Source organism: Seriola aureovittata, chromosome 7 (assembly GCF_021018895.1).
Source record: "Seriola aureovittata isolate HTS-2021-v1 ecotype China chromosome 7, ASM2101889v1, whole genome shotgun sequence".
Taxonomy (NCBI): domain Eukaryota; kingdom Metazoa; phylum Chordata; class Actinopteri; order Carangiformes; family Carangidae; genus Seriola; species Seriola aureovittata.
In genome coordinates, this window is record NC_079370.1 from 21,040,366 (window position 1) to 21,058,446 (window position 18,081).

Consider the following 18,081-nt stretch of genomic DNA (forward strand, 5'->3'; position numbering starts at 1 on the left):
TAATATTAGGTCTCAGCAGAGATCAATGAAAAACAAAACATAAAACAAACAAATAAATGAATAATAATGATAAAAAAAACAAAACACAATTGTATATTTTATTCGCAGATCTGAGCGGACATTTGGACAACTTTCTAAGCTATGTGGATGAGAGCAAGAAATTTAGATCTTATCTGTTCACTGGTGTTTTTTTTCTGCTACCTTAATCCATCCTTGTAGTGGTTCAGCTTGATAGCTCATCTCCCATAAATGTTTTGATCCATAAATGTGTCTGCTTTGATTATCAAAAGACCAGGGCTCTGTAAAAACACAGTTCACTAAATGCAGACGAACCTTCCACTCTTTTTAAAACTCAAGGTTATTTTTAGAAGTACGTGAAAACAACTGAGCTGACAACGTGTCACAGGTTTTAGTCTCCTACAGGCTTTGAATAAACACTCAGTAGGCACCTACAATCAAAATTTGAAAGGGAGAGATTTTCCTGAGAATCAGGATTACTCTGTGAACCTGTTCAATAAAGCTTAGGTCAAACATAACACAGCAGCTCCTTACTTGACTTTCCTCTGAGACTATAGGACAAAAGAACCAGTCCACAGCTGAAGGTCAGATTCAGTTCAGAGCAACTGCACATGAGCAGCCAAATCTTACAGATTTCACATTAAATTTATTTGACTTGAACAAGTTGTTCTAATAATTTCACATTTAGCAAAACAGTCTGTATGTGTGCATCAGTATCATGCTATTTTATTGTAGTCTAATGACAGGCTGACTGAGGGAGGCTGACAGTACTATTACACCTGCACACACATCCAGGAATGAAGTTTGGAAAAACATAGATATTAAGGTTTTCATTTGTTTTTTTTGTTTTGTTTTGTTTTTACATGTCTCATCAAAAAAAAAAAAAAAATTACAAGGCAGTGAAACGATGAAAAAGCAGTGTTCAACCAGTTTTGTGTCTCTTTTGCAATTGCTGTAATATTTATCCTGAGGTGTAGACAGAACAATGACCCCATGCAGAAACAATACCAGGGCTCGGTGGTACACTCTAAATTATGCAACTATTATCTGGAAATGGGGAAGACCTTTTTTTTAGCATTTATAAACATGGAGATTTGTTCTGAAAGATTCCTGTAGCCCAGGCTTACTGAGCAGCCTGGCAGAATTACCGACATACAGAGCTGTGAAGTGAGAGAAGGTATTTCTGATGTCCAGTGACTGGGAGGCTTGGATGGACATTGAACTCTCCTGGTTAAATCACCAGCACAAAGGATGAGCAATATCTGGTTCTTTGCTAAAACAGCACACGTATGTACATAAAATTGTTAGGAGAGAGGACAATTATGACTCCCATGGTGCTTTTTGGTATGAAACATCAAATTGCTGAGATTAAAATTCTGTCGCTCACACTGACTGCGAACCAAAGCCAAGTTTATATTTTGTGGAGACACGAGCATCTTAAATCAGTTCACTTTCAAATTCTGGGTTAATTCTGGATGAATTCAAAACTAACAAGTTGGAACAGATAAGCATTTTGAATATAGCTCTGATTTGTGCTTCTATTTCTGCCTTTTCTCACTAAAAGTAAAAACTGGGGCTCACTTGCATTGTTCAAAAGTCCAACATGTGTCCATGTATCATCACATTATCCAGCCTGGCTGTAAATTAGGTGAATAAACAGCTACAAGCAAAAAATAGAGCTGACTATGCATCGGTTAAATGCCGCAAATGCTGCAAAAATTATGGAATTATTTGAAATAATGTTATTATTAACTGATCAAATGGCAAATTAAGTTGTAAAATGTGGTTCAGGTTTACATTAATGCAAATACTGTAAATATCCTTGATGAAAATAACTTACAGATAATTGAATTCTTTTTTTCTAACAGGACCACAATTTTTTTATTCAATATTTTATCTTTGTAAGTGTATAAAGTGTGTTAAGTATCCTCTCTGACAGTTGAAATACACTTGATTCAGATGATAACAGACTCCACTGCCACATGAGTTTGTGTTGCCATACCAACTGACAGACTTGATTGAGTCTTTTCATATTCTGAATCAAGAGGAGCATGACCTTTTCTGAGGACATCATGTGATTGAAATAAAAGTTCACTAGATGGTGCCAGATTGCTGTACCATTACTCTTGTAAAGACTTTCTAAACCTCTAAGTGGGACTCAATTTAACTGGTTGTATACTTGGTGTTAAATGTGCATATATGGAGGTAGTGCTATCGACTCTCAGTACATCCATTAATACATTTGCTTATATTTAGGCCATAATCTCTCGGGACAGACTAATAATGGCCGCCAGTGACGATGCTTAACAATTATATCTTTACAACTAAGAGAAAATAGTGTCTAATTCAACCACAGTCACTTTTTTTTTAAAACATAGGACTAATGAATTTTATTTAGTACTTTACTGTAGCAACGTGATGGACTGTGACAGGGTTAAAATCACTGGAGCAACTGGAGAGTTAAAAGAGTTAGAGAATAGGACACTGGGCACATGAGGGGTGAGAAAGGGAGGGAAGAAAAGAGGGAGAGAGAATCAAAGTAGGTAAATTAAATTAGAAAAGACTCACGTCACAATCGTTTATTAACAGTTAAAGTGTCAGTGTGTGGTCAGAAGGAAGCTGGCTTACTGGATGGTGGATGGCGAGCACATGAACACACACAGGAAACAACCTACCTGGACAGCCTTGTCCCCAGGATAACAGTGGTGGGCTTCCCTTCAGTTTGTTTTTCATTTATTTGTCCATCAACAAACAAAACCCTCCCTCTAGGAGCCATAACTAGACACAGCAGATTTTTGGATTTCTCAACATGCAGAAGTGGGCTAAGATAAATATTTGGTATTCAAAGAGTGTTTTTTTTTTTTTCAACCAAAAAACCAAAACAAGAGCAAACGAATAAGAAATTGATTAAACTATGTTTCTCTGCTCTAATATAAACATAAGCATACCTGTTAACCTAGTTACATCATCTTAGATTAGTTTACAGTTACAATCCACTGTTATTTAAAAGGTTAAAGCTAGCATAAAATTAGCTAACAGCTTTTTACTATAGTTTATTAGCCAGACTCATCAGCTGTACTCATCCTCAAATTGTTTGAAAATATTAACAATAAATATTTCCTTTGTGCTTTTTGTTCACATGTTTTTTCCATCGTAAACAACTCAACAGTCTTGGTTCTGTGAAATAACAGTTGGATCTTAAATTTTTCCCTGTAAAATAGTATGCTAACACTAAAGCTAACTAGCTAACTAGCTCTACCCTGCAATAGGCTACATTAACAATGCTGGCACATCTGTCTGCTATTTTGTTTTGTTTATATTGTTTGGTGGGTCAGAGTCAGTTGGAAACATTAAAAAGTCAGCTGAAGAGTTTTAAGCCAAATCAAAGAAGACATGTTTTTTGGCTATAGCTAGCTGCGGCTCTGTCAAGTTAAAAAATGCTGCCTCTGCCTGAAATCAAAGATGTAGTTTCAAAAATTACTGTTCTTCAAGTGATGAATTTTAGACAGGTATTGTAAACTGTGTATGTGTTGGGCAAGAAGAGCAAAGCCTAACAAGTGAAGCAGTAGTAACTAAAGGGGATGGAGCTTAGCGAATGGTCAATTTCAATTAGCCCGCTGTAGTGTTTTACTGTTGCCTTGTTTATCTGTTGAGATTGCACTTTGTATTGGGAGTGCTGCAGTTCAAATGACTTGGCAAGTTAGTGTGCATTTGTGAATGTGCTTATTTGTTTGTGGTGTGTGTGTGTGTGTGTGTGTGTGTGTGTGTGTGTGTATGTGTGCAGGTTGTGCATGTACTTCCCCTGCGAGCAGTTTTGGCCCATTCTGACAGTAGACAGCTGGAATGTAATCAAGAAGCTGTTTGGTAATGATGCATTCACAGACAGCTCATCCAGTGGGGGTTTACAAATCCTGTTATCACTACTGCAACCTCAAACCGACTTCCCTTCCCACGCTCAGGTTCAGCCATGACACAGCTGATGATACAACCGTGATAGAGCAAATACAGAGGAGAAAAGAAGAGCAATCAGAAAAGCAAGAGAGAAGAGAAATGATGAGAGTTTAGATGACTGGCATCAAGAATAATTCAAATGATCGTGACTATTATATTTACGAAGGTGTCACAAAGGTACAGGAGACGGAAGGGATGACCTGGTGGCTAGAGCGACCATCCTGTCACAGCTGTGCTCTCACGGTATTCTGGCAAAGTATCTTGTTGAAGTGCCTAAGAGCTGGAAACCAAACAGGATGGAGACATGAGTAGAATAGTAGAGCGGATTACATTTTGTAAAACAAGGAGAGGAGCAATCTGGAGGTCAATTAAGTTCATTGTGCTGGTAGATTTAGTAAATACGCAGAATAACTGAAGGCTAGTTACAAAAGACGACCAAGCCGAGTGGTGAATTGAAGCTGTTTTAAAGTGGAGTTCTGCTTTTCAAACGATCCTGAAAATTGTTTTGTTGGCTCCAACACTAAAGTCTTGGCTCATCACTCCACTATACACCGTTGAGCCACAATTCTCTGACTGTTTCCTTGGATTGCGAAAACAATTTCATATGATGTGATAAAATATACAATTACAAACGTGTTTTTGAAGAAACCGATCTCCTTTTTTGTTCATCGTTTGTCAGCCTGAAAATCCTGGAAAGTCATTATAAGGAAGAAACCAGATCACTGCTCTTCCTCTTCTCCCACTCCTTCTGCTCCTACATCTCTTCCTACGTGCCTCAGCTTTCTTTGATTCAAAATCAATGTAATTCTTTTGTTTTGCGAGACAAAAACAGCATTATTTTTAATTCAGCAAGTACAATGCATAAAGCCTTGCAATATTATGTTTTCCCAAGGCACATGAAAAGAGGAAGAGGGCCATTTATCCATTGATTCATAACCCCATTTCCATTTCTGTGAAACACTTATCCTTGTGGTTTAGGGTATTGTCGCTTAAAAAACAACATGATTTGAAAATATTTACCACAATGACATGGATTGGGAGGAGATTCTCTGAAATTGCTTCCTCTTGGTGTTTGAAATGTGTCCTTTGTCTGGAGTCATCACTTGCATGATGCAAGTGTTTGTGTGTGTGTCTGCCATTGGCACCTCCATGTGTTATAGTAAAGTTTCTCAAGAGTCTGACAGAGCTACCACTGTAATCATCAAACACACACATGGTTACAATTAGACCATATGGCTTCAAGTAAAGAGAGGGAGAGAGAAAAAAGGGGAGAGACAGATAGTGGAGGCAAAACAAAAAGAGAGAGAGAGAGAGTGGAGTAGAGGAAGGTGGATGTAAGTTGGAGGAGAGAAAGGGAAAGAAAGCAGGATGAAGGGATAGAATTGAAGTTGAGATGGAAAGATAAAATGAAATAGGCAGAGAAGGATGAGCAGAGGACAAATAAAAAGAAGAAGGCTGAGGGAAGTTGGAGAACAAATAGGGGCACAAAGAGCGGCAGAGTGGTCAAAGGTAGTATCTCTCTTAAATCCCCTATTTGCTTTGAGGTGTGGGTAATAAAGTGAAAAGATCTGCACGATTTATTCTTCATATCTTAACTTGCTATATGGGTGTGCATATTTGTATAGGGCTAGGTTTAAGATTTGGCATTTCTGCATATACCTGCTGTCATATAATGAGGAACAAAAGTAGTCCATATTCTACTTCTTTAACAGGCAGAATCTTTAGGCTCAGCGTCTAGAGTGTTCGGTATGATGGCCGACTGTATCTCTGCTTTTTGTGTTCTTTTGGTTTCTCTCTATAGTATTGTAAGGTCGTGACCTTACCCTGTAAAGTGTCTTGGGATAATGTATGTTTTGATTTAGAACTATACAAATAAAACTGAATTGAATTGTGGTCGGGCTTCATTTGACCATGACCTCCAGTGTTCAATTGAGAGGTTCGAAGCACCAGGATGAGAACCTGCACCTATAAGTCTGAGGCCACGGCTAACGTCGCCTGCACCAGGTAGCCTATAGGAATCGTTGGTGGAGAGGGTTTCAGACAGTGCTTGGCCATCTGACAAGCACTGCAGTCGTAGCATGCTGGCGGCCTAAGACTGAGTCTTGCTGTGACAGAGTGGACAACACGTGGTTGCCAGTACTACCATCACAGCAGCAGTGCTGACAAGGAAAGCTAAAAATAAGAAACAAGCAGGAGCAACTGCAACAGGAAGGCTTTCTAACCAAAGTTTACCTCAGTATGGGTCCAAGCGCAGGAGGAAAAACAGCCTGCACACAGCAACAATGCTCTCTTTGTGGTTTATTCAGTGCAGCCATATGGAGATGCCTGAAAAAAAACTTTCATTGGTTATTAAAGCATAGTTAGATCAAATCATAGTGGGTGCATTTGTATTGTGCAACTATCCACTTTGTCACTGATATTTTGTTTCCTGCATCCAGTCATGTATCTCATCTCTTCCTTTGGTTTCATTGTGTATCTGCCTGGTTTACATATGCATGATAAACTTGGGCTGTTGGTCTGTAATCAAAGTATACAAGACCAATGTCATGTAATCTGCCGCAATGTGCTGGCTATTTACAGGGTTTGTTTCCCCTTTAATTTCTGTGTATGTAGTGTTTCTTCTTGCTTGTCTGGTAAAAACCTAACATGCATCCAGCAGTAGAATTAAGACAGGGCCGTAAACAGTGCTGTGCATACGTTCAGTAAATAGTTTAGATGAAGTTTTTATTGCAGGATCTGGGAATAAGGCTATAATTTAAGGAATACTACATCATAAAGGCATTTCTCTGTCTTACTGCTTTCGTATACATTTCTCACTGAGTCATTAAAGTGTTTCCCTTTTTACCTCTCCCTGTCTTCCTCTCCACTCTGTAATCTCCTTTATCTGTTTGTCTGCGTTATCGCCTTGGTTCCTGATTACAGGTGTCTTGGCTCTATTTTACAGTTTCAGCTTTCACCTCCTATTTCGGTGATGCCTCTCCACAGGAAGACAGAAAATATTTCACCCAGTGTTACTAGAAGACACATCTAATAGTACCATCTGTATCACCTCTGTTGCCTTATTTCTTAACCCACCTCATTTTGCTTTTCAATTCCCCTGTCTTATAGATACTGAATGAAAAATGCTGGTGTACATTTAGACAGTTTAGGGATGTCAGGATGCGGAAAACTCCTCCAGTAAGACTGAAAATATTGCAGATTGCCATGGGATACAGAGTGAAAAGAACACCAAAGTTCTGCTTCAGCGCCTCACTTCTTTTCCTCTTTCTTTCCCACTTCTCCCAAACTCATTTCAACTTTTAAATCTCACCTCACCTGACCTTCCTCCTGTGCTCCTTCTCATTTCCCCATCCTTCCTTTCACTCCCTATGTCTGTCTCATCTACACCGCAGCACTAACTGTGGTAACCTCTGCACCAGAAGACGGTCTTGCCAGTCTTTAATTAGTCCACCAGCACCACACAATAACAGACTTTGTGGTAAACGCAAGATGAAAAGATGTAACTGCAAAAATATGAACAGAACATCTTGTTCTCCTTACTGTCTTCCTCTCCTTTTCTCTTTCCCTCTGCAGAAACCCAAACATGAGCCTTCCAGCTGGGTGTGTTGCGTGTTAAAGAAAGTTAATTGGCATAAAGTGGCTTAACGACCCTACCGGCTAATGGTGTCCGTTTACAGCCAAGTGAACCAAACCCAGCAAACGAGTGAATGGGGGCACTGCTGTGACCGCAGCCTGAGCCGGTCAACTTGAATTGGACTCACCTGAGAAGCAGGATTTATTCCAGTTTGATTCACTCAGATTTACTGGTTTAATTGAAAGACTGACCCATGGTCACGGACATGGGTTAAACAGCTTCCCTGAATCATGGAAGGGAACAGGGGTGAATGGATATTTGGTCGTTGATGGGGAAAATTGTTTGAACCCTGAGAACATTGTTTGATGTCCAGTATGGGATCTGGAGGGCTACCTGATTTCATGCTGTTTCCTCTTGGGTGTTTTGTAACAAGTTCCGTTTCGGCTGGTCATTAAGGAGGTCGCTAGGCATAGGTGGGTGGATACTTTGCAGCTCTTTTACACTACTGTAGCACTAAAAAGCATCCACTCCGGAAAAATATGTGTAGTTCAACAGTGAACACCTTGTCATGGTCCAGGTGTTTTCCTGGCGTCACTTGATCCGGGTGTCCAAGTCACAATTAAATGTGCTTGATTTTTTTTTTTTTTATACAGTGTGATAATATTTTACTTATATCTATACAGGACACACGGGTCATACCCAATAAAAGGTGCGTGCAAAAGGAGATAATGGAAATATGATGAAGACTGTGTGATATGTTAAAAATTGGAACCAGATCCAGATGGACTACATGGTTTACATGGACAACAATTATATTTGAGGATTGTGCAATCATGGTGGAGGTTTGTGCCCTTTGGGTGCTTTCTATTCTGGCTATCTCAACAGAATTTACAATAAGTGTTATTAATCCATGACATGTTTCGGAGCCCCTGTCCAGCTCTGTGCCCACTGAATTATTCAGCAGCCTCCACAGCAGAGCCTCTGGCTGTTAGACATTACAGCTCTCATGTTATTCCTTGTCTATTGTCTATGTTTTTGTAGATAGCACAATCACAAATTTAACAGGAATTGAGAACTGATAAGATCAGAGTATTTGTGAATACTAGGATATGCACTGACTCAAAACTGAAACATAATCCATCATAAATCTGCCTGGGAAACTGTGGGCTGCTGCTGAGTAGAGTCTTCTTGTAAATGTGACCGCAGTCAGTCCCCTCCTCATCACTTTTTAGTGGCATGTATGTGTGCCTCCGTGTGTGTGTGTGTGTGGCGGCTAGGAGGAAGTTGAGTGGCATTCTTGGTTTCCTTTCCCCAGCTCTATAAAAGCAGGGAGACTATTTGTTAACTGTCGGTTGGTTAGCCTCTGTCCCCACTCTAACCCTGAAATAAAAACCACCAGCTCTGAGAAGGTGAACCACACTGCTGTACCTTCAGCAGCTGCAGGCTGGAGCATTTTATGCCATTTGGTGGTTTCTTTGATCCAAAGTGCTTTTTCAACATTGAGTCAACCTTGTCCGTGGGGGCGATTTTCTGAATGAGAACTGAATGAAGAGTGATTCACATCCGTATTCAGTAAAAAAAAAAAAAAAAAAAATTCATGCCAACCTCTGGATGTCTTTTGGACATTTGACTCATTGCCAAACACGTGTACGTAATTCAGGATATTTCTGGTCAAAGTAAATGATGTCACTGGATAGCAAAATGGACGTTGTGCTCATTGCTTTAATGTTACTAGTTTACTAGTGGTTAACTGTTTGTATACCACAAAATTTCTTCTTGAGCCATTGGCAGTCAAAATTATTTCTTCAATCATGGCAGCTGTTCCAGAAATGCCAAATTTCTCCTATGCCAGTCATATTATATCGAAATAAAAGGAATCCAATGGCTGCCTGGAGCACAGATTCAATCTGGAAACCTTTTAGGAATGTTAAGTATGCAGAATTTGTTATGTATCAGCTAAACCATGCAAAACTAACCACTAACCACCCAGTATATAAAACAGTAAATTAACTGGAAAATGTATCATCTGCATGCACGCTGAATTTCTTTGTCTGGTACAAACATCAGAACTCTGGACACAACAATTTTTTTGCTCCGTCACTCATGACTCACTAAAATCTTGCGTGACTTAGTCTCACCTGTCTCCAGCTAGCTAAAGCTGGGTTGTGTTTAGTGACTATTCATCTTGCTGTTGGGTACGGCTGACCTCTTAAACTTCCTCCACAGCTGCTCTGTCCCAAACAAGAGATAAGTAAAAACATCATTAGACACAAATCCCAAAATCAGACACACCAGACACACACGCCTACTCTAAACTACAGAAGATAACCATTACTATGGGAAAGCTCTAGTTGTAAGAAAGTCCTACTCTGTGCACTGTTATAAAAGAGACAATACAATTAACCTCATCTGTATTGGATCATAGGAGGTTTATTAGAGGCATCCACATCACATCCTGTATAGAGAGGGTTTGATGTGATATGAATATACCTGACATAATACGTGAAGTGTGACAGCCCAGTTGATGAAGAAGTTGAACCCTTAATGAAGACACCGAGCTGGAAGATTGAGAATAAAGGAATCTGCACAGTACAGCAACATCCCGTTCTCTTGTTAAGGTGAACAGGAAACTAAAGTCTTAAAACTTTGAGGCCTGATGCTGCATCAATTTAGTCTGACCTCAATCTAAGAACAGCAGCTAATAAAAAGGGATGTTTTTATGTTTGGCAAATAAACTACCTTACAAAAAACTTTCTTTCCACTGGTTACCTCATTTGTTCATTTTTGGCCATGCCACCAGTGTGGCTCTAGGAATCTGTCAGTTGATCCACCACTTTAGTCTAAATAAATATAACTAAATATCAGTGTTTTCCCAAGATGTATTCAGTCATATGCAGAATGCATATAGGTGAAGCACTATTACGAGCAGAAGTTTCACATGGTTCATTAATATTCACAACAAAACATAATCGCCTTAGCTTATACTTTCTACACCGCACGCTGCTGACTGAGGCTAATATATAAAACGAAGGGGACCCTACTGAAATGAGTCATGCTCATTAAATTTGTATTATCTATTTCTTTATCTATTCATGTTATGTGTTGAGACATCTTGTTCTTTGACATTTTTCACTGCATCTATCTCCAGAGCCCTTCAAGTGTCAAAAGCAAATGCATGTTGAGGTGAACACGAATGACCCGAACGATTCTACGGTCGCCTTAAGCTTTTCTCATGCTGACATGTGTAAATAGTGGTCCAGCACATGCTCCCCAACATGTGCCAAACACCATGGATGCTCAAAAAATTCCTATGAGAAACGCTCATTGCCATAGGATTTTGTACAAATATTCATAGTCCCCTGAGGTTTAGGCCAACTGATTTAGTTGATCCTCAAACTTTTCCCCTAGCCCCACCACGAAGTTGACGTTATTTAACATTTTTCCACAACTGTTGGGCTCGACATCTTTGTTTGTTTTGTGAAAATTTACACAATTATTCTGTGAATTGCAAAGTACAACCTCCCTGAGCTGTTAAGGCCCTGTTCTGACCTGGCATTAACATCCGTCTCAGGTGTGAATGCACCCAAGACTCATTGAGGACGCATTTGCAATCTGATCACAGACCACATTCATACCACATTCTTTTAGCAGTGTGAATGCAAATGTGTCCGCCTACTCTACTGACATCCTCTGACACAGTCTGATTAGTTCCACCACAGTCTCATAATGAACCAAAACTATTTTACTATTTCACTGTAGAGCTGTGTGCAGCGCATTGATTCCCTCAATCCCTCTTGCTCTCTCAGAGACACACACACACACACAAATACATTGACAATGGACCCGTTGGACTTGCTAAAGACAACAACGCATACATGTTTATATGCATGTAGAGCGAGGAAGTGAGATCCGATCACTAGCGGCCGCTCGAGACGCATTCTAATGCTGTGAACTGACGTGAACCGAGTGCTTATACCTCATATTTTCAGTTGCATTCCTCTCCCATGTTAAGTCTTGTTTTTGTGACCTTTTCTGTTTATATTAAATATTGAATGAGGAAGAAATACAGCAGAGAGACACAGGGCATGATGTGCAGCAGGAGTCAGAGGCCCTGCACAGTCTTCATCACTGGGTGGTCTGACAGTGTGAGGACTCCAAATGACTCAATAAGAGCTCATCCTGAGGGGACCCCTGGGTCATCAGAGTAAGCGCAAGCACCAGCGATCAAGAGAGAACTTGACTTAATAACTGGAACATGAATGTGTGTGCGTCTGTACAGGGTGATGTCATCCTGATATGGAAGGTCATAGCGGTTAAAACAACCATTTGACTCGTAACTTTCACAGTCATGCTCTCATACACTCATGTGGAGAAAGGTATTTGCTATTTTAACTGAGTACGATGACATGATGATAGACCACTTTTGAAAACGTGACATTTTTTTTTATGATTAAACTGCAAACTTTTCAAAACTGTACTGGTGTCAAATTAAGGAAAGTTTTACTGCCATTAACACACATTTGTGTTGTAAAGATATTCATTGTTCTGCCAGATTTTAATATTTAACAGCAAAGGAGAGAGCTTTTTCTTTCATCTCATGATCAGCACAGAGCCATCTTTTCATCTAACAAGTTGAAATCCCTGCGAGTGATCATTATGTGCATGCAGCTAAGGGAATATGTAACCATTTACAAACCCCAACCTCTGTGCAGCTCAGTGGACTGACTGACTAACTGTGGGGGCTTTGTTCAGTCTCTGTGTGTGTCCTAATGTCTTAAAACTGACAAGAGGGGGTCTGCCTTGGTGGTGGCCTGTTATGGAAAAAGGCAGGGGGAGGCTAGGTACACACACACACACACACACACACACACACACACACACATACACATACACACACACACACACACACACACACACACACACACACACACACACACACACACATACCTGTGAATGGAGGCAGACAAACGTACATCCATGCAGGTACTCCTTTTTCTCTTCCACACACTGACCAGAAAGGCCAATGGAGGTAATTGTGTCAGAGATGTATGCTGTAGGAACAGAGCGATGGGGGAAACTGCAAAGAGAGAACAGAGGAGGCAGCGAGGGAGGGAGGGAGGTAGAGAGAGAGGAAGCTGGAGCTAGAGGGGGCTGCATGCTAATTGGAGCCAAATGCGCAGCAGATGAACTGAAGTGGTTTGCTCTGTAGCCTGGACACTCGCTCTCAAACACACACTCTTTCTTCATCACTAGTTTTTTCTCTGTCTTTTTCAATATATTTCTGTCTAATTAGGTTGTGCTTAATATCTACATTTCCTCTTCCTCTGTCTCTCGTCCTCGCTCCACATGATATACTGACCCACATCACAGCCCACATGAAAGAACTTCAACCTGGGTTCAGTTAAATTCAAGTAAACATGTACTTGAAAGGAGCATTTAATTGATTTTTTTTGCCAATTTGGGGACAGTGGAACAAGTTGTAAACAAAACACTGATCACTTTATAAAGCTGATATGAAGAAAGCAGTTAATATTTACCCATTTACTCCCCTGGTTGACACATCATTAGCGTTTGGAATTGTGTTTTTGGTCACCAGGGTGATGAGAGTTGTAAGAGTGACCCAAAGCGATACAACTAAAACAGTGAGCTGAAAGACACTAAAAGGCCTATACAGCTGACGTGAAATGCATATATATATATATATATATATATATACACACGTGTGTGTGGGTTTGTATACGATATTCATTGCCACTAGATGTCGCACCAGACCACCACCAGCACCAGACCAAAGCAAATGCTTCATTGGCCACAACTCCCCCCTCCCTTCTTGTTCTCAACAAGGTGTTGCAAAGCCCAATGAAAGCAACCTACCATTTGCATGAGAGGCATAATTGATAACCAGCTGTCACATTCAGGTCACTGTCACCGAGGCAAAACTACCAGGGGTTGTCAGCTACGACTGTAATCCCATTGGCTCCTGGGTGAAAAAGTTTTCACGCCACCCAAATGAAAGGAATAAGCCTTTTTTCTTCAAAGATTAGTCCAATTTTCCCACTGCTGGGACAGCACAAAAACAACTGATTTTGAAGAGTTACAGCAGATATGACCAGCTTGGGCGGAAGTCCACATTCCAATTATTCGGATTTGGCTTCTCTGGTGAAAATGCTTATGGGGCTCAGTGCACACTGGTGCATTTCCCCGCCTCAAGGACAGACAGAGAATCTCGCCACAGTTTCCGTAGTGTAGTGGTTATCACGTTCGCCTAACACGCGAAAGGTCCCCAGTTCGAAACTGGGCGGAAACAACTTTGTGCAGTCCCAGCTTCCTCAAACAAAGTGAAGATAGACGGTGACTTTGACCTTCAACCTGTGTGTCTCCATTTGATGCGTTGGAAGGTTGGGTAAAGGCAACACACACTCTGTTTGTGTACATGTCAGCGACAGTGAGTGTGGATTTGTGCGTGGTGGCTGCTCCTTTAGCAAAAATTAGGGATGGTTAGTTATCACTGCTCAGACTGTCATGCCTCAAGCTCAAGCCAAGCTCATTCCAGGGGCCCTCAAAGGAGACTCCAGCCAAAATAGGAACCCCCAATTCAGCAGCAACATTACGGATTCCCCACTGGTTGAGGAACAGAACGCCACCTCTTTACTGTTGCAAGGAAGCTTTGAGGTTGGATGTGGAAAAAGCTTATGACCACGTCCCTCAAGGAATATTGCCAGTGGATGCCTCTTGCTCCTCCATCTGTGACTACGTCCAGCTTCGAATCTCACTTGTGTTGTATCCAAGGGCCCTTTTTAGCACATTCAAGTCATTGGGGTTTAGCTTCTCCAACGAGAATGCATATGGGGCTCAGTGTACATTGGTCCATTTTCCGGCGTCAGGCGCAGTACAGCGGCATCAGGACAGTTTCCGTAGTGTAGTGGAAAAAGCTTATGACCACGTCCCTCAAGAAATATTGCCAGTGGATGCCTCTTGCTCCTCCATCTGTGACTACGTCCAGCTTTGAATCTCACTTGTGTTGTATCCAAGGGCCCTTTGTAGCACATTCAAGTCATTGGGGTTTAGCTTCTCCAACGAGAATGCATATGGGGCTCAGAGTACATTGGTCCATTTTGCGGCCTCAGGCGCAGTACAGCGGCATCAGGACAGTTTCCGTAGTGTAGTGGTTATCACGTTCGCCTCACACGCGAAAGGTCCCTGGTTCGAAACCGGGCGGAAACAACTTTCTGCTTCTGTGGTTTTCTCAAACAAAGGGAACTCAGACAGCAACTGTGATTCGTAAGCTCCATGTCTCCACTGGACGTGCTGGCTTGCAAAGAGCATCGTTGCGAGCTTGAATAAAAACCACCCCAAAATGGGTAGATGTCGGCGCTAGAGCTTATGGGTTTGCAGCTGAAAAAGCTCTCCCATGTAAACACAAACTTCCCCATTTAAAGCTTTTGCCAATTTTCAAAGTCCACATTTCTTGATTACAGCGCCAAAGCAACAAATGATGGGTCCCTGTCCTCCAACATAAAGGGTGTATCGCGGTAAATGTCAGAGCAGCGCCATTGGTCTGATGACATGGCTTGGTTAGGAGCTGCAGCGGTCCTCGTTAGTATAGTGGACAGTATCTCCGCCTGTCACGCGGAAGACCGGGGTTCGATTCCCCGACGGGGAGAGTTTCTTTGTTTTCTGCTAAACAGCTGAATCTTCACCGCAAAGCAAAGCTCAGGTAATGCAACAGCATTCAGCATGCTGTTGCTGTCCAACAGACGCTTTGCCTTGGAGAGACTGCCACCTTCTCCTGTAACAACAGAAATGAACGCATGTTGAAAAATAAATACAAACTTGCTCATCTTGTTTACTTTACTAAATGTCACCAAAGTTTGACCTTATGGCAGAGAAAAAACAACACTATTTCCACCAGCTTTCAAACCAACCTACCATTTGCATGAGAGGCATAATTGATAACCAGCTGTCACATTCAGGTCACTGTCACCGAGGCAAAACTACCAGGGGTTGTCAGCTACGACTGTAATCCCATTGGCTCCTGGGTGAAAAAGTTTTCACGCCACCCAAATGAAAGGAATAAGCCTTTTTTCTTCAAAGATTAGTCCAATTTTCCCACTGCTGGGACAGCACAAAAACAACTGATTTTGAAGAGTTACAGCAGATATGACCAGCTTGGGCGGAAGTCCACATTCCAATTATTCGGATTTGGCTTCTCTGGTGAAAATGCTTATGGGGCTCAGTGCACACTGGTGCATTTCCCCGCCTCAAGGACAGACAGAGAATCTCGCCACAGTTTCCGTAGTGTAGTGGTTATCACGTTCGCCTAACACGCGAAAGGTCCCCAGTTCGAAACTGGGCGGAAACAACTTTGTGCAGTCCCAGCTTCCTCAAACAAAGTGAAGATAGACGGTGACTTTGACCTTCAACCTGTGTGTCTCCATTTGATACGTTGGAAGGTTGGGTAAAGGCAACACACACTCTGTTTGTGTACATGTCAGCGACAGTGAGTGTGGATTTGTGCGTGGTGGCTGCTTCTTTAGCAAAAATTAGGGATGGTTAGTTATCACTGCTCAGACTGTCATGCCTCAAGCTCAAGCCAAGCTCATTCCAGGGGCCCTCAAAGGAGACTCCAGCCAAAATAGGAACCCCCAATTCAGCAGCAACATTACGGATTCCCCACTGGTTGAGGAACAGAACGCCACCTCTTTACTGTTGCAAGGAAGCTTTGAGGTTGGATGTGGAAAAAGCTTATGACCACGTCCCTCAAGGAATATTGCCAGTGGATGCCTCTTGCTCCTCCATCTGTGACTACGTCCAGCTTCGAATCTCACTTGTGTTGTATCCAAGGGCCCTTTTTAGCACATTCAAGTCATTGGGGTTTAGCTTCTCCAACGAGAATGCATATGGGGCTCAGTGTACATTGGTCCATTTTCCGGCGTCAGGCGCAGTACAGCGGCATCAGGACAGTTTCCGTAGTGTAGTGGAAAAAGCTTATGACCACGTCCCTCAAGAAATATTGCCAGTGGATGCCTCTTGCTCCTCCATCTGTGACTACGTCCAGCTTTGAATCTCACTTGTGTTGTATCCAAGGGCCCTTTGTAGCACATTCAAGTCATTGGGGTTTAGCTTCTCCAACGAGAATGCATATGGGGCTCAGAGTACATTGGTCCATTTTGCGGCCTCAGGCGCAGTACAGCGGCATCAGGACAGTTTCCGTAGTGTAGTGGTTATCACGTTCGCCTCACACGCGAAAGGTCCCTGGTTCGAAACCGGGCGGAAACAACTTTCTGCTTCTGTGGTTTTCTCAAACAAAGGGAACTCAGACAGCAACTGTGATTCGTAAGCTCCATGTCTCCACTGGACGTGCTGGCTTGCAAAGAGCATCGTTGCGAGCTTGAATAAAAACCACCCCAAAATGGGTAGATGTCGGCGCTAGAGCTTATGGGTTTGCAGCTGAAAAAGCTCTCCCATGTAAACACAAACTTCCCTATTTAAAGCTTTTGCCAATTTTCAAAGTCCACATTTCTTGATTACAGCGCCAAAGCAACAAATGATGGGTCCCTGTCCTCCAACATAAAGGGTGTATCGCGGTAAATGTCAGAGCAGCGCCATTGGTCTGATGACATGGCTTGGTTAGGAGCTGCAGCAGTCCTCGTTAGTATAGTGGACAGTATCTCCGCCTGTCACGCGGAAGACCGGGGTTCGATTCCCCGACGGGGAGAGTTTCTTTGTTTTCTGCTAAACAGCTGAATCTTCACCGCAAAGCAAAGCTCAGGTAATGCAACAGCATTCAGCATGCTGTTGCTGTCCAACAGACGCTTTGCCTTGGAGAGACTGCCACCTTCTCCTGTAACAACAGAAATGAACGCATGTTGAAAAATAAATACAAACTTGCTCATCTTGTTTACTTTACTAAATGTCACCAAAGTTTGACCTTATGGCAGAGAAAAAACAACACTATTTCCACCAGCTTTCAAACCAACCTACCATTTGCATGAGAGGCATAATTGATAACCAGCTGTCACATTCAGGTCACTGTCACCGAGGCAAAACTACCAGGGGTTGTCAGCTACGACTGTAATCCCATTGGCTCCTGGGTGAAAAAGTTTTCACGCCACCCAAATGAAAGGAATAAGCCTTTTTTCTTCAAAGATTAGTCCAATTTTCCCACTGCTGGGACAGCACAAAAACAACTGATTTTGAAGAGTTACAGCAGATATGACCAGCTTGGGCGGAAGTCCACATTCCAATTATTCGGATTTGGCTTCTCTGGTGAAAATGCTTATGGGGCTCAGTGCACACTGGTGCATTTCCCCGCCTCAAGGACAGACAGAGAATCTCGCCACAGTTTCCGTAGTGTAGTGGTTATCACGTTCGCCTAACACGCGAAAGGTCCCCAGTTCGAAACTGGGCGGAAACAACTTTGTGCAGTCCCAGCTTCCTCAAACAAAGTGAAGATAGACGGTGACTTTGACCTTCAACCTGTGTGTCTCCATTTGATACGTTGGAAGGTTGGGTAAAGGCAACACACACTCTGTTTG

The 18,081-nt window shown here is 42.0% G+C and overlaps 7 non-coding genes across 7 annotated transcripts; all 7 read left to right on the forward strand.

Moving 5' to 3' along the window:
- Positions 1–13,777: 13,777 nt before the first annotated feature.
- Positions 13,778–13,850, forward strand: trnav-aac (transfer RNA valine (anticodon AAC)). Its single transcript has one exon. It is a non-coding gene; the product is annotated as a tRNA-Val (tRNA).
- An 844-nt stretch (positions 13,851–14,694) lies between these two features.
- trnav-cac (transfer RNA valine (anticodon CAC)) lies at positions 14,695–14,767 on the forward strand. The gene has a single exon. It is a non-coding gene; the product is annotated as a tRNA-Val (tRNA).
- Positions 14,768–15,134: 367 nt separating this feature from the next.
- Positions 15,135–15,206, forward strand: trnad-guc (transfer RNA aspartic acid (anticodon GUC)). The gene has a single exon. It is a non-coding gene; the product is annotated as a tRNA-Asp (tRNA).
- Positions 15,207–15,832: 626 nt separating this feature from the next.
- On the forward strand, positions 15,833–15,905 carry trnav-aac (transfer RNA valine (anticodon AAC)). The gene has a single exon. It is a non-coding gene; the product is annotated as a tRNA-Val (tRNA).
- An 844-nt stretch (positions 15,906–16,749) lies between these two features.
- Positions 16,750–16,822, forward strand: trnav-cac (transfer RNA valine (anticodon CAC)). The gene has a single exon. It is a non-coding gene; the product is annotated as a tRNA-Val (tRNA).
- A 367-nt stretch (positions 16,823–17,189) lies between these two features.
- Positions 17,190–17,261, forward strand: trnad-guc (transfer RNA aspartic acid (anticodon GUC)). Its single transcript has one exon. It is a non-coding gene; the product is annotated as a tRNA-Asp (tRNA).
- Positions 17,262–17,887: 626 nt separating this feature from the next.
- trnav-aac (transfer RNA valine (anticodon AAC)) lies at positions 17,888–17,960 on the forward strand. The gene has a single exon. It is a non-coding gene; the product is annotated as a tRNA-Val (tRNA).
- Positions 17,961–18,081: the final 121 nt, after the last annotated feature.